We start from the raw sequence: 18,339 nt of genomic DNA, 5'->3' as shown, positions 1-18,339 counted from the left end.
GCAGACAGGCAGGCAGGCAGGCAAGCAAGCAGGCAGCCAGGCAGGCAGGCAGGCATGTGGGGTGGATGGATATTGCTTAGCGGAGACTGGAGAAACCCCTCTTTCCTATATTATTCTCCCCATCCCTCGGTATATTTCGTTCAGCGAGTGCGCTGAGTAACGCGCAAACGTTCAAGAAGCCAGCGGAAAGAAATCGGTTCTGGTACGTGGATACAGCGTGGATAATTTTCCTTAAGCCACCTCCAGCAGATAGATGTTATCGGTTTGATGCAGCCACCAGCGTGACGCTTTACAGGTAAATTGAAATCGTGTAGTTGCACATAGGCCTGGACCGAAGGGCAGGGCAGGGAAAGCTAGTTTTCGAATCGTGCGTTACGTTCCCGTTTCGTTTGCTTTCACGTTTTTATTTGACTTGGTTTATTTCGTCGCCGACACGCTGTTTGCCCTCCATGCTAGTATTATCCGTCGCCGAAATATTAAGCAATTGTTTGCACGAACCGTGGGGGTTAGAATCGAGCGTTTCATCGATTTTTTTTTTTTTCGTCGATTCTAAATGAAACCGAAGCTACCGGAGGGCGTCGCTCGCACGGTGAACGAACTTGTTCTATTCGGGCGCATTAAAAACATCGGTTCGTAGCCATCGATACCGAAGGCAGGTAACTCGGCACGACAGCGGTATGAGCAAGATACCCACCCACGCCATTCATCGACGATAATTGCCTTATTGACATTAATAAAACGAGCCAGATACCGATGGGTACGACATCGAGGTCTATGCACGCGCACACGCGTGCATACGCGTGCAGACGAATGCGTAGGCACTCGATATAGCGTGCGAGAGTGCGAGAGAGAGAGAGAGAGAGAGAAGTACGAGACACTAAGTGGAAAAAGGAAAGAGAAAAGAGGCCGCGCAGCTGCGACGCGAGATGATTAGGAGACCTCGCGTTTCATGCCAATGTCTCCTCGATAAGATAAAGTATGTTCCACGGCCGTTTTGAGCCCGATCAACGTGCTGCTTCAATTTTCCCTCCGTAACCGCTCCCTTTACGTTGGAAATTGAATCAATCGCGTTACCCGCCTCGCTCCGCCGACCGATCTTGATTGTCTGCGGATTATACAGAGACGTCCCCCGACCGAGAGGGAAAATTTAGTCATCGATTGAAAAGAGGAAGGAGGAAAGCAAAGAGGCCAATAATGTTCGATTCGATAAGTTCGTGCGTAAGAATTCCTGTATTTAACACGCGCTTGTTGTTCCATTGGCTCAGTTTATCACGAGCGCGAGAAACAACCCTGTGCTATAGTACACTAGTGTAGTCCAACGTTTTGAGGGATGAAACGTCCGGAAAACCGAAAATCATGCACACGTACAAGTTCATGCACGTAATCGATGGTTTTGTCGTATCGAGTTGGTCGCATCCGCTGTAATCATGGTCTAAGGATACACAGCGGCAACGATGGTAGAACAAAATCGCGAAAAGAGCATTACTGATTCTACTAGGCGGATCATCGACGAAACCTTTGGCTGCAAGGTATCATAGCATCGTTTGGAATTACAGAAAAGGCTCGCGTTTCGCGACAGGTCACTGTGCAGGAAAGCATTCTTAATACGTAAGTGCGGGTTCGGGGACGGCGGCGCAGTCAGAGTCGCAGTGGACGAAGTAATACAGATAAAAGCATAGAATCATAAATAATCCATCGCGTAACGTTCCGTTACTTGGTACGGGAGTACCTTAGGAAGTGGCAGCGCGCGGTTCGATCCATCGCGGCGTTTCATCCTGTTTCGCGAAAACTTGAAAAATCGGAGTATACCGCTGGCGCAAATGGAAAACCCAGGAGGAGGACTCTATTCCGGAATACAGGAGAAGGAGGAGTAAGAGTAGAAGGTAGGAGACGAGGGTGGCGAGCGGGAGGCGAGGATGAGAGGGTGGCGGTGAAACTCAGCGTATTTACATCGCGGCTTACCCGTGATTATTTTTGCTTCTGGGAGTTCGCTACCGTCTCGAGTATAAGCTAGAGGCAGATAATAAAAGCCCGGTGGCAAGAGGCAGCAGGCCGAGAGTGGAGGAGGTGAAGGGTCTAAACGCTGAAGAGAAGAGACGTGGAGCGTCGACGGTGAGGAAAGGAGAGAGGGAGGGAAAGAGAGAGAGAAAGAGAGAGAGAGAGAGAGAGAGCAGCGATATTTCACGGGTTTCGCGTGCGGGCGAACTTTAATAATATTCGTTCCATCAGGTATGGCCGGCCTCATATTAAGTCGGTCCGCGGTGAACGAGGCGCTGCAGGGACGGCAGGATGTGACGAGAGAGCGGAGTGGCGCAGCGGACGAGAGGAGCGAAAAGAGGAAAGGAGAGGATCGTACAGACGGTTTGCCGGGGGTGCGAGGCCAGAGGCAACCAGGGGGTAGCACAGAATGAGACGTGTAATAAAGTGAGTTTTTAATTTCCACCGGTGCCGGTGGTTGGCCCCACGGGTAGGGGTAGAAGGCACGGGTTTGCCCCCATGCCTGGTGCCCCGGCCTCGTGGCCTGTCGACTAGTATTACTAGATAAATCACCCAACAGGCAATAACCTCCCGTCCTGCCCGCCCGTTCTTGCTTGCGAGCCACCTCTGCCCCTGGATCTCTGCCACCGACGGCACTGATACGCGCCCGTACGCCCGCGCCGTTTCGCTCCCTGAAGAAGAACCCTTGCAAACGAGACCGCCGATTTTACACTTTCGATCGAATCGAACGGAAGGGATATCCCTTGGGTTCCCGAGGTAGAAGGTTCTAATTCGGATCGGTAACGATATAACGATGTAATAGATACAAGTGGGAAACATTTATAACGGTAGAACTAAGACAAAGTCAAGAATCTCGGTGACCACAGGATTTCATCTTCGAAGGAAACGATCGTGATGATCGATGGGACACGTTGGTCGAACACGTGGCGAAATCGAAAAATCAATATTTGAAAAGCGCGTTAGAACAGACAGTCGAGGCGATCCGTCCATCGTGCGACGGAAGCACAAACGTCGGCGAGCGTAGAATTTGACCGGCACGTCCTGCGCTGTTTCCCGGATTCTTCCCGGATAACCTGAGAAAATACAACGAGTCCCTCGGGAGAACGGCCAGGTCAACACTCTTAAGCCCGTCCTGCCAACAAATTAATGTCTTCGGATTACAGAAACGGGCCATTGGGAGAGATTTTCGTCGGGGACCCCGACGAATACGTTTTTAAAATTTACTTTAAACCTGGCCGGTGTTTGGTCTCGTCGGTATACGCTTAAAAATATACGACTTGGGAAAGTGACAACGCGTACTACCACGGCAAATAACTTGATAAAGAACTACATCTGCGCGAATCCCTGTGTTCGACGATGGAACACGAACGTTGAAATCGATCCACGACGAATCGAAGAATACGATAATAGGATCTAAGTACGTTACAGGACAATTTGGGCGTGACAGAAAAATGTTTCCTTATCGCGTGACCGTGTAATAAGTTTGTTACAATCCCGGCGCTGACATTCATCCGCGTATCGATCCCCCGTTCGTTTCCTTAACTAACGGGCATAAACATACGCTTTACGAGCGAGGGCACAAAAGCGGGAAAGAGTAGGAGCAGCGACGCGAGGAGCAACGAAGAGCCATGAAAACAGGCAGATTAGCGGCTTTAATGCGGCACTTCCTGCCTGCGAGCCACGGCCGTGGAGACGAGGTCTGGCAACTTGACTCTGAACTTGTTCAGAAGCCGGGAACACATCTGGAACGTTTCTTCCATCGTACCTCCTTCGTCGTCTCACGATATCGCTCCTCTCTTTTTCTCTTGCCTTCTGTCTGTTCCTCGGCCCTTGTCTCCACTCTTTCGCTGCCGCTTTTTTCATCCTTCGCTCGCCCTTTCTCCATAATCGCTACAACGTCGTGAGTGCTCTCGTGTAATAGGCAAAAAGCCAGAAATTAGGTTCGTTCGCCTCGCGTCTGCTATAGGCAGTGTACTTCGTTAGAACGGTGGAACGTTCGAAATATCGTACGTTACTAAATGCACGCTATCTTGTGTATAAGAGATGTAAATAACGCGAGACTTACACGTATGCGTAATTAACGAAACGTTGAATTTACAGACAGATCGACGACGGACAAGAGAAACGAAAGAGAAATAAATCTGTCGCGGTCGAACGTAACGCATCGATAAATTATCCAGCAAGGAGGCACGCGGCCAGGAAGACCGGTGAATAAACGTTTGATCATCGCGCGAATTCAAACGACGAGTCGGGGTGGAGGATGATACGAATAGGGAGAGAACGAGCGAACGGAAGAAAGGAGGAAAGAAAGGCGTCCAATTTTCAGGATATTTTCATCCGAATCCCAGTAGCCGACAATCGTTCATTAACAGATTTTTTCTCGCGACACCACCAGGTTAAATTGCATAGACTCCGTGGGGCATTCAGGGTGTAGACTCGTCGAGGGGGTGCATTTAAATAAAAAGCGACGGTGGCCCGACCGGTGATATGTCTGTCGTGCTTCGCAGTGTGCTGCCTGTGTACCCGGGACGGTAGATATCTCGGGGTATGGCGGGGGTTTCAGGGGCTCGAGGGGTGTCGAGGGGTCAAATGGTGGGCAGAATGCGCGGTGATTGCTGGAGGACCGCATAATTGCACCCTTTGTGGTGCAATCAGCGGCGCAACTTGGCCGGCGCCTACGTCTATCGGCCCTCGTTCTCTCTCTCTCTCTCTCTCTCTCTCTTTCTCTATCTGTCCCACCCTTTCTACGTCGTGCACGTCCTTCTCCGTTGCTCTCTATTTCCTGTCTCACCCTGTCAGCCCCTTTTCGCTACCGTCTCTCTCCGCCATGTGATCTCTTCCCTATCTTCGCTCATCCCCACCCAATTTTCGAGACCTTAACCAACGACAACGCATCCCAGCCTTAGATCCTTTTCGAGTTACTTACGTCGTTAAATGCGTCTATTTCCGAAGAAAGATGGATTTTTCTTCGCCATTCCGATGCTGTCGGAATTCGTTCTCGAATTCGGCCTCGATTAACTAACTCTCCGGTAGCGGCATACCGACGGAATATTAACGACGAAGCAGTTCGCAACTGCGAATCGACTTCCGTTTAATGAACTTACGATTATTCTTTCGAACGCGTAGAATGGAACACGTCGGAGGAGGACACGGCGAGGGTTCCATCTATCGTAGCGCTCGGTTTCGCGCTGCCGGCGTTCGCGTTCGATGGAACCAAGAAGGAAGATACGAAGGGGAGAGCGAACAATTAAGCAGAAACGACATCCGTGACGACGGGATCTCGTCGGTCAAAACATCTTGCCGGCAAAGCACATGCTACTGCCTACGGTTGCCCGCATGTGCGTACACACACTCGCTCTCCTGTATACCCCTGAGTATTCACGGGAATGTTTATCTTTTCTTCGAGGCTCTCGTATTAATTCGGTGGGGCCGTAGCTGTACAAAGATTAGAGGAAACCGCAGCTGGTCCCCTTCTGCTCGTTTCTTCAGCCCCTCCTCTCCCCCCCCCCGCTCTTCCTCTGCCGCCGCTTCTTTCCCTCTCACCCTTTTTACTCGCTCTTCTTCTTTTTTCCTCTTTAACGTTTGACGTTCTTCCCCTCTTTCTTCGTCGATGTCCATTATGCTCGCGTACCAGCTAGCCGCGAGCGACCGTGTTTTATCCGGCTCGTGAATGAATTCAAATTCGATGCACGGGAGAAAAATGGAGAGAAAAAAAGAGGACAGACCGGATGGAAGAGAGGGACAGAGAGGAGCGAGAGAGCTCGTGAACATGCTGGCCGAGTTTATTTATTTTACAGTAGTTCGGAAGAAACGTCGGCATCGACGGAGCGGAAAGTATCTCAGCGCAGCCTCCGACGGTTTCATCCGCGACGCGGACTTGGCGCCAACGCTATGGACACGGAGAATGGATTCGCGTGATTGAGAATCACTGGAGCTTTAAGCTGGCGACACGACGATGCCATTACCGCGTCGACCTTCCCGCCCCTCCCCTGCAACACCCACACTCTCCCGTTTCACCTCTCACTCGCCTTCCGCCTCATCCTACCGTTCTCTTCATCCTGTTTTCTCGTATGGACCGTCTCTCTTCCTTTCTCTATCGTTCGTGCTCTCCCCCAACCTCTTTGTCGTCCTCACCCCCAAACTCTCTCGCTCTTGTCCTCTCCCTTTCTCTCGCGGATTGGATACCACAGACTCTTCCTCTGTTTCGCTCGCTCTGTCTATGCACCCCGAGTCTTGAATTATACAGACAGCGCCACTTAAAATAATACGCCCGGTATAAACTGTGCATCAACGCTAAAAGCTGTCATTTTCTGTAAGCCAGAATTATGGAGATTCCATGGCGCCGTAACCACCCCCTCCCCCTCCAGCGTGCCCTCATATGTTCCCCCGTCGTTACGCCGTGAAAAAGACGACGAAGGCAATGGCGAGGAGAAGAGAGGGTGGCGCGAGGAAAAATAAATCTCACCCCAACTCCCGCCCCCACCTGCCGGCACCGAAGGAATCCATTAATTTCGCCTTAAACGAACGATTATTCGCCCCCGATAATTAAAAGAGATCTAAGCAAACGAAGGGAAGAACATCGCGAGAAAGAACGATGGCCGTCGTTGAATTCAATTTGTTAACGCGTTTTTGTCAGGTTTCGAAAAGGTTCCGAATAGCGCGATAAAAAATTCTATTTTGATCTTCGAAGGGAGAATCGAATTATCGATTTGCGTCGGCCTTTATGAGAAACCATTACTCTGAAATTGAACTCTAACGGAACGGAATTAACGTTCGTATTTGGAAAGGCGATCCGGCCGCGTACGTTCGTTGCCGGCCACTGGCGAATCGAACAAAAGCAAGGCAAGCTGCCCGCGAAACTATGCCAGAACTGCGCGGCGCGAGCTTCTTTAATCCCGGAATTTATTAATTACATGCTACACGCGGAGGACATTTATTACGTTGGATACAAACTTCAATTACGCTTGCCATATAAGAGAAACGGAAGCCGGGTTCTCTCCCGGGAGAGAAGCCGGAGAGAAGTTCATAGACAGGCGCGGATGGAAATAAAGAAGGACGGCTCATTATCCGTGCCGGTCTCGTTACTTTTAAATAAACTGTTGCCCGCGGATAAAGAATAATCCATCGTGGTCCAGCTGTCAGAGACAGATTTTAAAAGTCGCGACGTAATGGGGGTCTCATTATAACCATTGCTCTTAACTACTAACAGCTGGGCTACGTCACACGAGTAGCTAGACCTGGTGAGAGGAGAAAAAGAAGGTGGCCGTACGAAGGAGTACGAGGACGAGGTGAAACAGAGAAAAAAGAGAGCGAATAAGAGAAACCGAGAAAGAATAAGAGAAGGGAGGAGGAGGAACGAGGAGAGAAATTAAATTGATTGCTCAACCTGTTTGTTCGTTATGCTCGCTATGCTCGCGATGTCGATCCGTAGACGCGCGAAAGAAGCTTAAAACGCTGAACACGGAGGATTTATCGAGACGCTATTCTGCCGCCTGGTACAATGGCCCCTATCGTCCGAATGGGAAATATCGACGTTGGCATCGATGTGTGTATAGTGCATACGTACGTCTGTCGACGAGGTTGGCAGATGCGACCAACAACGTTTATTCTTTACGTGGCTCTCTTGGAAAACGACGTTCGCGTGGAACGAGAGGAGAAGGCAGGGTGAAAGGGTAGGTGACGGGCGTGAGTTAGGGCCGTGATGTGGGAGGTTCGCTTAATTAGAATCTTCGTTAAGGGGTCGCGTAAACCCCCCTCGAGACTCGCAGGTAAAAACGTAAGAACTATTTTCATTAAAGTTGCCGGGCTCGCAGCTGAAAAGTCTTTCGCTTTTGTACGCGAATGCCGAGTAGCTACGCGCAAAGAGATTAAATCGAGAAAGGCGAGAAACGCGGCCGGAGGAGGGGGCAAGCTCGTTTCATTATTAATTTACTCTTATTAATTCCGCTTGGGAAACTCGAATCGCGTGGCATGTTCGATGTCTACGTAATCGCGAAAATCGATTGATTTCTCGCTACTCTCTCTCTCTCTCTCTCTCTCTCTCTCACACATACACACACATTCTCACTAGCTGTCTGTGTTTGTCTATTCTACCTACGTAAGATCAGCTACGTATGCGCGTAAAGCTTAACCTCGAGATTGTATCGAGAACATTAATAACTAAGGACGTCAAGATGGATTGCGCGTAAGTACGAGTAGCTTGTTCGATCGCAATTTCCCTCGTCTCGCGGATGCTTCTTAGCGATAATGACGCGCTCGAAATTCCCAGAAATAATTATATAAACCGTAAACCGTTCACCGTTGAACGCGAACAATCGCATGATCGCGACGCAAAGATCGAATAACCGGTATATAACCACAACTCATTACGAATCTGCTCTTACCAATTTGCAACTATATTGGGTCCACGTGGCGTGAACCTAGGAATTACGCTGTTTCGTGTAGTACAAGCTCTCGGAAGCCTTGGTATTTTCGTTAATCAGCAAGACGTACACGCACGCAACCCCTTAAAGGGGTAAAGAAAGAAGGTGGTGAGCGTCATTCTCGCGCGACGAGATAGCCACCACTCTACTCTTCCGCAATTACCATGAAGTGGTGTTTTACAAGTTATCTGTACCGCGCATGTCACATAATCTGCAACGATACCTACGAGCTGATTCGGGCGCGGACTAAAGAAAGACAGGACCAAAACTCAACGTTGCACGCGTGCTGTATGTTACCCTAGTGAAGTAAAATGTTCTGCTAAATTTTAATTATTCATTGTGGGCGTCTGATTTAAAAGCTCGGTTCGTAACGTGCGCTTCAAATTACTTTTGTACCAACGCTCATTTCTTCTCTCAGTTCGTATTTATACAGTATTATGCACGTATAATGATTCTCGCGGAAATAATTAAATGTTACTGCAATTTCAAAATTAATTCGCTACAACGAATAATAAAAGTACAAAGAGAAGCGAAATTCTACTTTTCATGCAAGATTGATATGACCGAAACCATGCAATCGCGGGAAACGATAACAAAATTTTTCCGAGAACTGCGTGTACCAAGAACGGAAGCTCATTAAACTCACCGTCAATTGATCATTTTAGTTAGCTTTGTCGATAATTCTTTCATAATATTCGAAACAAAGATTTGTCCATGTATAAGCAACAGTGAATTTCGAATTACATGAAAGATGAAATGAACTACGATGTAATATTTTCTCATAGTACTTTAGTTTCCCAGAGAACGAGCAATTCTACGAGAAACTAATTATTTTTTAATTTTAATCGCAAAAGTTTTAGTTTAAAGCGTCGAAGGTAATCTTAGAAATAAAAGTTGTCGTTTTGTTTTATGGAATTATCGATAATTTCTGAAAAGAAACAAATTTATGTTATACAATAGAATTGATATAGTTGATGTTAGATAACTCGTTTCTTGCATTTTTAACTTCTGAGTCAACAATTTCAAAGTTTCAATAGAGCCAACAGAATTCTAAAACGATAGAGCAGAAATACACTGTTATTAGTTACCAGCAGTGTTGGACATTATTCGATAAATCGTTCATTTAAATAATTATTTAAAATAGCATCATTTGTTATATACTACCTGCTATTTACAAATACAGTCTTATTTTTTATTTACTATTTTTATTTACAATTCGTCTATCGGTAAACAAGTTTATTTTTACACAAATATAATATTTCAATCCGGGAGATTACTGCACGCTATAAGTGATCATTTTTAACAATGTTTGTTAGCTACGATGAATACGTCGAAATGAATTAGACTTTCGGACAACTTGGTTGAAAAGGAAGTAGTTGCAGAAGCAAGTGTCGACTGCGATTTGTCCATCGGAACATAACCATACTAATTTCACGATATTTTCACTGTACAAAATGAAACGTATAAGACAAAACCAACAACTATTTATTTATACGTTATCATCCATCTTCCAATTAAATCAAAGAAAAAGAAAAGAAAAAATAATAGAATTTCATTTGCAAATAAGAAATAGCAAATATGCCCTTCAAATGACTTGTTTAAATAAGAAATTTAATTCTTATTCATAACTAAAATATTATATTAATTTATTATTCATTATTTACTAGGTAAATAAAATTTTGTCCGACACTAGTTACGAGAAAGCAGAAATTTAATGCAGGTACGTAATTAGCATTTTTTTTTTTGCAGTTGGACGTGTGAAGGATATATGGAGGTCAACGTTATTTTGTTCAACGCAATCATCAAGCAACACAAACGATCTTTTTTTACATTATTATTTTCCAAGATACGAAGATGCGCTTCCGTGTTTAACTAAAACTATATAACATTTAGCATTATTTGATAGTACTTCGCAAGGTCGATTAATGTTTGAGATATCGAGCTTATAGATCCGCTAATTTTTGCAGAGAAACACTGCTACAGTTGCGGAGCATGGCTGGTGGTGGTGTTGCTCGCGTCTGAAGTGCCACCTGTCTAACGTTGCCTCTTGAGAGAGATATCTATTGATATTTATTGTTGTTGTTGGTCTTCACTTAGGAAGGAGAACGGAAAGATGATTACAACAATAAATTGTCGACACAACCCCTTCGTATCTGTTTCAAGAAGCAGTGTCTAACACGTGGCATATGAGGCGGGAACAAGACCACCAGCCGCGCTCCCTATGTCAGCAGTGTATTTTTCGCAAAAAATGAGTAAATTTGAAAACATTGTGCCTCGATAGCTAATCGAAATCGATGATATACATAAAAGGTTAATGAAGTCACCTTGAGAAGCGCTATCGAATCATGCGAAGAAAAATATATAATCGTAACTAGAAAAACAAACTTTACCTTCGTACCTCGGGAAAAAATAATGTAAAAAAGAAAAAAAGATTAGTATTCGTCGAAAATGTGCCTTCCTTGTACCGTGCAATGATATGATGAGAAATGTTATATCGTGCAAGATAAATTTTTCGTTTCTGCAATACGTCACGAGATAAAGGACTGTCCAATGTTATCGGGGACGATGTATGTATTACCATATGTATTAAACAAGTATTGTGTATATATGTTGAAATCATTAAATTTAATGTATGCATTTAAAGAGACATTTGATGTACATATTAAAAAAAATAAGACATTTATTTCTAAAGTAATAAAAACTGATTCCTTCAAAGATAGAATACGGAATGGTGCCCGTTTAGTTGGAGTTTCCATATTTTCATGCCTCGTTCTCCAGCCCTTAATAGCGCATCATAAACCAGAAATCCGAACGGTCATCTTTTAACGTGATTCGACTGATACTGAATTATCATAATAAGAAAAATATCATTTTTTCATATTTTGTATTATATCGCTATATAGACAGCATTAATTAAATTATTGAGATTCGCACGGTAAAAGCGATACCAAACATGACTATATTTGCACAACTTGCGTATTAATTTAAGAAACAAAAAACGATTGACTCTACCTGTTTCATCTCACCCGCACTGCCTATTTCTCTCCCTTCTTATCCTTGGAATACGTAAGGTACTCGGAAATCTAAAGTCTTCGAACTCCACTGTGTTCGTTAGGGTTCGAGATCCTTTAAAATCAGCGTTTGCTGAGAGGAGCGAGAAACGGCCATAAAAATTCACTAAATGCCCAGGAATAGTGTTCACGAAGAAAATGAAGATATTCGATCAGCGGGGAGCCACCTTAATACGCGCAAGGTATGTTATACGAAAGCCACGCACGTAGCGCGAAACATGTTTCCGGAAGTGCAGTGACCAGAAGGAGGAATGACGAGAAGGACGGAAGATGCAAATGGCGTAGAATATAAAGGACGCGGCAATGCCATTAGCAAAATTACCGCTTAGCTTGTTATCGATACGCGAGTATGGGAGCAAAGACCAATCGATAAGTGGCCGTTCCGTTCGACGCAATGAAAAATCAAAAAGCTTCGCGCGCAATCCACCCCCTGCTACTTCTCCGTTCGCCGATTCACCGAGGAATGTAATTACAAATGGCATCGATCGACCTGCGATAGGACAACTTTTAATGCTTCATCGAATATTTCAAAGCGTTCCGTGTTCTTCGATCTTGAACCGAACATGTCTACAGATATAATTGAAGGAACACGTTCGATGCCTGCAATTTCAAATATTTAATTTCGTATCATTTTGATTTCGAATCCGAGATATAAGAGCAACATTTCACACGAATCAACGATTAAAAGAGAACTTTTTACAAAGGCCGGTCCTATCTCATTGTACGCTTTTAACGAGTCGGACGAGTGCAACTGGAACGATTGAAACGCGTGCTAGGAACAGCAAATAAACGGACGATTTTTTTAATTGAAAAAACAAACTGACGCGTGAATCGGAACGTCCGTGGCTCGCGGCCGAGACAAAGATTTACGCGAATAATCGGTGTTTTTCTATACAACGGCGGAACTGGCGGCGGAAGCTCTTTTCAAGCTTCCGCGAACGTCGTGAAGGACTCGGTTTTCCGAGCGCGCTGTAGCCGACTCGTTTCAATGAGCTGTGTCGTAGGAGTAGCGGATGGATAGACGCAGAATGGAGAACTGGCAGGAGAGTGCAGTCACTGATTTAACGCGGGACAATTGAATCCAATTACAACCGCCGCAGCAGCCAGTGGATCTCAATCGTGCCGTAACGCGGCTCGTTTCTTCCATTGCGGCGAACACGCCACGCCGTTCGTTGTATTACCTCGATTATACATTCTTTTCCTCTGTTTCTTCTCTCTTCTTTAATCTCTTTCTCGAGACTGCTGACGCGCATCGCTCTTTCCAACCGTTATCTACCGACGTCGGCGAGATGTCGACGTTTTACACCGGTTTTTGCAATGTTAAAGTTTTAAATGCACGCGCGTTTAGTGCATCGTTACACACCGTTACATCGGCGTCGTAAAGTCACCGAGATGCTTCGCTGTGCTCGCCTTTTTTATTTCCCCCGTTCAGCGAATTTTTCGTTTCTTTTTAACTGTACTTTTCGCGCTCTTTTTTTTCTTTTTATAGACCGACTACGATTCCGCGAAGATGTTTAAATCCGCGCGCTGTGTTCCACGCGAATTTGCTGGTTACTCGTCCCGCGCGGCAACACGCCTCTCGTTAACCTCAACTTTCAACTATGTTAGCAAAAGTTACCCACGAGCAAGTTACGATTAATTTACAAGCCGCCCGAAATCTATTTTCATCGCGTTAACCGTGTTACGCGACTACGGGACAGCTTCGCGCTTCCCTTTCATCCTATCGACCTTTAAAAGACGCTGCAAACCCGCTGAAATCCGAAGAGTTGAAAATCAGGACGGTCTATTCTCCTCTTCGTTGACAGTCGACGATCAAGACCTGACTCGACTTAATTCAACCTGTATGATAATCGTTGCGCGTATTCGCGTAAGTAGATGCACGCGTACGCTCGGCTAGTCCTATCCAAGATGCGTCCATCCATCGCCAGACGGAGTACCCGGCGAACGTTTTCACGCTTTAGGAGGCCGAACGATACTTAGGAACGTCGATACGGTTTACTCGAGTCGTAAACGACGAAACGGTCGGCCGTAATCGAAATTGCCACGCAATGCGAACCTCGAATGCAACAGCCGGGGGAGGATAACGCGGTATAACGCTACGCAACGTAATCTGTCTGTCTCAGACTAGATGGCGTGCTCCAGTGGCTGCTCTGCCGGCCGCCCCTGGCTGTTCATTAGGGGCCGCATTGTCCGCTAACTAAGTACAGTCACCCCTTCCTACCAAGCCCTCGAACCAACCTACTGATCCCCGAGCCCCTTCGAGTTCCACAAATCCCTTCACCGCCCCCGCTCTTCGAATCGCCATAGTTCCTCGTTCACGCTGCCAGCGACCCTTACGATCGTCTTACTCTTCCTTTCCTTCCTATTTTCTTACCCCACATTAAACGCTGTTTGTCTCTCGCTTTACGTATTTCTTAAGCGATTCTGCGACATTTTCCAAACCGCTACACCCCTCGAATTCTACGTTTACTACCCTTCACTGTATCTCCACCCCTCTCCCCTGCACCACGCGACTACGAGCACGCGTTGATTCCTCGACGTGACTATGGCTCGCATCCTCGTCTCGACACGATACTCCGTTCGTGCCTGATTCCCACGAGACCTAAACGAGAACTATATATATATATATATAGATATAGATATATATAGATATATCTCCGCAGTGGTGTGTCACTGGAAGGAGATCGACTTCCTCGGCCAAATTTGAACCTTTTTTTTTTCGCGTAAAACCGACACGATCGAACACCGTCTGTCCGCTCGTCACGCCAGACACGGATTAATTGGAAAAAGAGATTGAAGTCGAGATTGAAATTGCCACGCGATTAAACGATACGATTGTTCCCATGACTGTGTCCCATTGACCGTGGTTTCGATTCAGAAAAAGCTTCCCGACCGTGGAGTTTTTACATGGTTGAGTCAGAGGAGGGAATATTTTAGTGAAACGGGACCAAAGAGCAGAAATCTTCGAGTCATGGCGAATTTCACGGAGTATACTCGATGAGCGAATCGAGTTGGCCGCGGTGAGGCAGGAAATCAGCGCGCAGACGCGGTTGCCCGGCACGAGTCGGATCGCTAATCCCTCCGCACGCGAACAAGCGTCAATCAGTATCAAACTACTATGAGCAAGCACACCCTCGGAACGTGACCAATATACGATCGTTCCTTTGATTTTCCTCGCTTCTATGTAGTCTATCAGCCTAGTTCGAATCCTAGGCTGACGTTATTTTTTACTTTCCTCCGTTTCACCAGTGTACACCGTGGTGCCACTGAAAGATAAATATTGAAAAGCGTTCTGCCGGCGAATAATCGACAAAACAATTATTAACAAACACGCGGTCGTACAAACAACGAAACATCAATAGTGTACGAATAAATATACAAAACGTTCTGGTACTTGTCGCAAATTAATCGAGGCGCCGTTGCGAGCTGACTCGCGAGTAAGAGAGACAGAGAATCAATCAAGAGTTAGGCGAATCTTCGCACGGTTTTGTACAATGCTCCGTAATAATCCCGCTGGTATCCCTTTCTCGTTCTTCCCCTTGGCAACCTCTCACAGTGCCGACGTCCTGGTTCGATTACGTTGGATCGTACGATGTACAGTTCATTGTGTCCAGGATAGAATCCAATCAAGGGGCTGGCAAGCCACTTTCAAGCGACGACGTCACGGCCAATCAAACGTCGCTACTCGCGCATGTAAATACAGGTTCGAACAGCCGCGTGGATTTATAGCCGAGGCGCAATTCTCTCGTTGTGAGCTTGACCTTTCGGCCCGATGTGGTCCGTTGATCGATCAAAGGCGGAAGGATACGAAATCACGGAGGTTCGTCGTGCTTCCGACGCCGATAAAACCTTGTCGCCGGGTATATAGTCGAGAAGCTCCTTCTACGATGCGAGGAGCTCGTTGGAAGGGAAAGGAAGTCGGTTCACGAAATTAGAAAGTATAAGCGTAAACATGGGAAAAAGGAACCGGGGTGAAACGCTAATTCGATCTATCGTCGTCGTCGTCGTCGTCGTCGTCGTTCACCGCTAAATGCGCATTACAATCGCCGAGATATGGAAATTCAGTTACGCCTACCCACCGTCCTGGAAACACTGTGGGTATTACGGTAATACCCTCCTCGACCCGCTTCCTGCCAAGCTATCCTTCTACCAGTGGACAGCTAGCCCCTCTCGCTATCCCTCGACCAAACGACCAACTCGACAGGGCCGTATTATCCAACCCGTATACCTAACTATGTAAATAGAAGTCAGCGGAAATTGGTCTTTCGAGTCGGAACGTGACCTCGTGCTAGCGGCATCTTAACAGAAAAACCAGCGTCGATTTCCATCGACGTATTAGACGCGCGTCCACGTTGATGCGATCGCATTTAAATAGCCAATCTCTGCTCTCTCTCTTTTTTTTTTTTTTTTTTGAATCGATCGAGATCGAGGTACGAGTCTAGAGAGAGATAGAGAGAGGGAGAGAGAGAGAGATGGAGAAATCCTTCTAGAAAATGATGGAGTAAATCATCGATGGAACGCTATTGCGAGTAACGAGACAAATTTTGCTTCCACCAGATCGATCGTACGCGAACACGTGTTAGACGAGCCGTCAACGCGATGCTCGATACCGAGCATAGGCACGCCACGCCGGAGGGATTGCAGCGGGCAAAAAGTGCGTTCATTAGCCGGGCTTATCATTTCGAAACCGGTACGGCTGGGTTGCAGTTTAATCGCTTATCTCGCGTCTGCATAAAACATGTTTCGCGTATGTACATAACGCGACAGGATCCACTATTTAACGCACCCGCATACACACTCGCACAGACGTGTTTCTACCTCCTGAAAACCGGTGACTTGTACGTCGGTGATGTGATCGCCATCGCCTCGTCGTCTTATAAATATTCCGCTTGGAAGATAGTCTAATTCACGATCGCGTGGTCCACTTTGCGCGAGACCAGCGATAATCTACGCGTTCCAATTTCTGTAAAACCCGTCTCCTCCTTCTCTCGTCGTAGCTCGATATCGTCTCCTTGAACCGGCCGGCAGAAAATGAACAAGCGTGTTTCGCGTGTTATCGGAAGGGGACTGGAATGAACGCGAAACGCTTTAGGCGACACGGATTCGAAACGGGGAAATCCGCGGACAAAATTGATCTGTCCAACCTCCGGCGAACGACAGGACGCATTATCTCGTGATGGGCGAGAATAATAGACGTGGCTGCAACGGGGAAACGCGAACGAGAATCGTGCATGAAATGCGATATAGAAACGTTGGAAGTCGTCGCCGATAGTTTACGACGAAGGTCATAGGAAACGTTAGGCGTTCGTTCGAGTATTTCAATGGACTCGTCGCTTCGCGCGAAGTGCGTGCCCTCGTTTTGCTCGATCGGCAGACAAACACCGAATCGGAAAACCAAAATATCCTCGAAACGAGTGCCCGTTTTAGAACGACTTTCAGCAGTGACCGATCGGCATACATGTACACATATATACAAATATATATAAATATATGTGTATGTATATATACACATAAGTATGTGTGTGTATGTGTGCGTGCGTGTGTGTGTATGTAGGTAGAAGCGCGCAACCGGAGAAGAGCGACCTTCTCGCAATCTCCTCTCGATCCAATATCCGAGTTTTTTGACAGCAATTTCGGTCACGTCCGATAATATATCTGGATCATTAATATAAAGCTCGGACCACACACCGCGCGTCCCTCGCGGGGAAATTGCTTTTCAATCCCCTATACCGCCCTCCCTCTTCCCCACATGATAGGGAGCTCTCCTTGCCACCCCACCATCGCCGCCGCTACCATCCGTCTTTGGCTCTGCTTCAGTCCCTGCTACCCTGCTCCTTTGCTCCCTCTTCTACCTTTGCCTTTGCCTATACCTCTGTCTCAACATCCAGCCTTCAACCCAGACACTCAGGGACCACCCTTTCTTGCGCCTCTTTCGATTTCGATCTCTATTGCCGTTGTTTTATTTCACGAACAGATCGCTGTCGTAAATTTTAACGATTTCCAAGGAATGATCGGGAAGGGAGAGGGGCAGAGGCGGCAGGGGTGCACGGTCTGAAATTCCTAGGAATCCACAAATTAGTCACGTTAGATGACTTAATCGGAGTTAAGATCACCGATGGCGACTATATATCGAGCGACTTCGTCGAGCAAATTCCTCCGCGAGAAAATCGCCGCGCGTTAATTGTCGCGCAAGAAAGTAGCAAATATAGGCTACGGTGGAAGTGCACGAACCTGGCTGCGTTTCCCTATGTAGCCGTTTCCAGGGAGCGACGGTGTCTGCGCGAAAAAGTAGAAACACGAACACAGGATACGAAGCGACCGAGCTATTCGAAAAGCGGCACAGGGTAAATGGTGGCGCGCGTGTACATATGCGCCGATACAGAGAGCGACGGAGAAGCGTGCACGGAGCACCCTCCATAAAGAAGATCCCCTCGATCAGATAAAAAATGTATTATAGCCGCCATGATACAGGTCTCGATACTTCGACGAGACTTCCCCGGGAACGGACAGCGTATCCTCCCGCAGGATTCAACCCCTCCCCGCAACCAACTCTTCCGTACCCCTCCAACCCCTCCGTTCCCCACTCGGTCGGTGTGTTTCTCTCTTTCAGCCGCGTGCGACAGCTTCTCTCCCCCTCACTTGGAAATTGCTATCGGACGATTCAACCTCGAATGCAGATCGCTGCACTCTCTCGAGTCTCGAGGATGACATTCGACGAAATTAGATTCCGAGGAAAGGAAAAGGAAACACGCATGTCGCTGTCCTCCTCGCAATCCCCTTCCGCCCCCTATTTCTGCTTCGGATTCAGCTCCTACTTCTCATTCAGAATCCCTTCCTCCGGCGGGACG

General features: G+C 46.9%; 1 protein-coding gene and 1 long non-coding RNA gene across 4 annotated transcripts in view; one reads left to right on the top strand and one right to left on the bottom strand.

Annotated features, from left to right (window-relative positions):
- Positions 1-18,339, bottom strand: part of LOC117206705 (LIM domain only protein 3-like) — a 68,581-nt gene that overhangs the window by 30,219 nt on the left and 20,023 nt on the right. Inside the window, exons 1-2 of one of the 3 annotated variants that reach the window (XM_033446272.1) lie at positions 14,886-15,437; positions 14,624-14,757 (exon numbers count right to left, since the gene is read on the bottom strand). The exons of the other annotated variants lie outside the window; for them this stretch is intronic. The gene's annotated coding sequence lies outside the window, so the exon portion shown is untranslated. Of the gene's footprint in view, positions 1-14,623; positions 14,758-14,885; positions 15,438-18,339 lie in introns of those variants that run through there. 3 annotated transcript variants of the gene reach the window in all.
- Positions 1,487-10,289, top strand: LOC117206711. Its single transcript, XR_004487426.1, has 3 exons — positions 1,487-2,112; positions 2,230-2,424; positions 10,170-10,289. It is a non-coding gene; the product is annotated as an uncharacterized LOC117206711 (long non-coding RNA).

Source organism: Bombus bifarius, unplaced genomic scaffold, assembly GCF_011952205.1.
Source record: "Bombus bifarius isolate JDL3187 unplaced genomic scaffold, Bbif_JDL3187 scf7180000008008, whole genome shotgun sequence".
NCBI lineage: Eukaryota > Metazoa > Arthropoda > Insecta > Hymenoptera > Apidae > Bombus > Bombus bifarius.
Note: the sequence above shows the minus strand (reverse complement) of the source record. Positions and strands in the feature narration are given on the sequence as shown.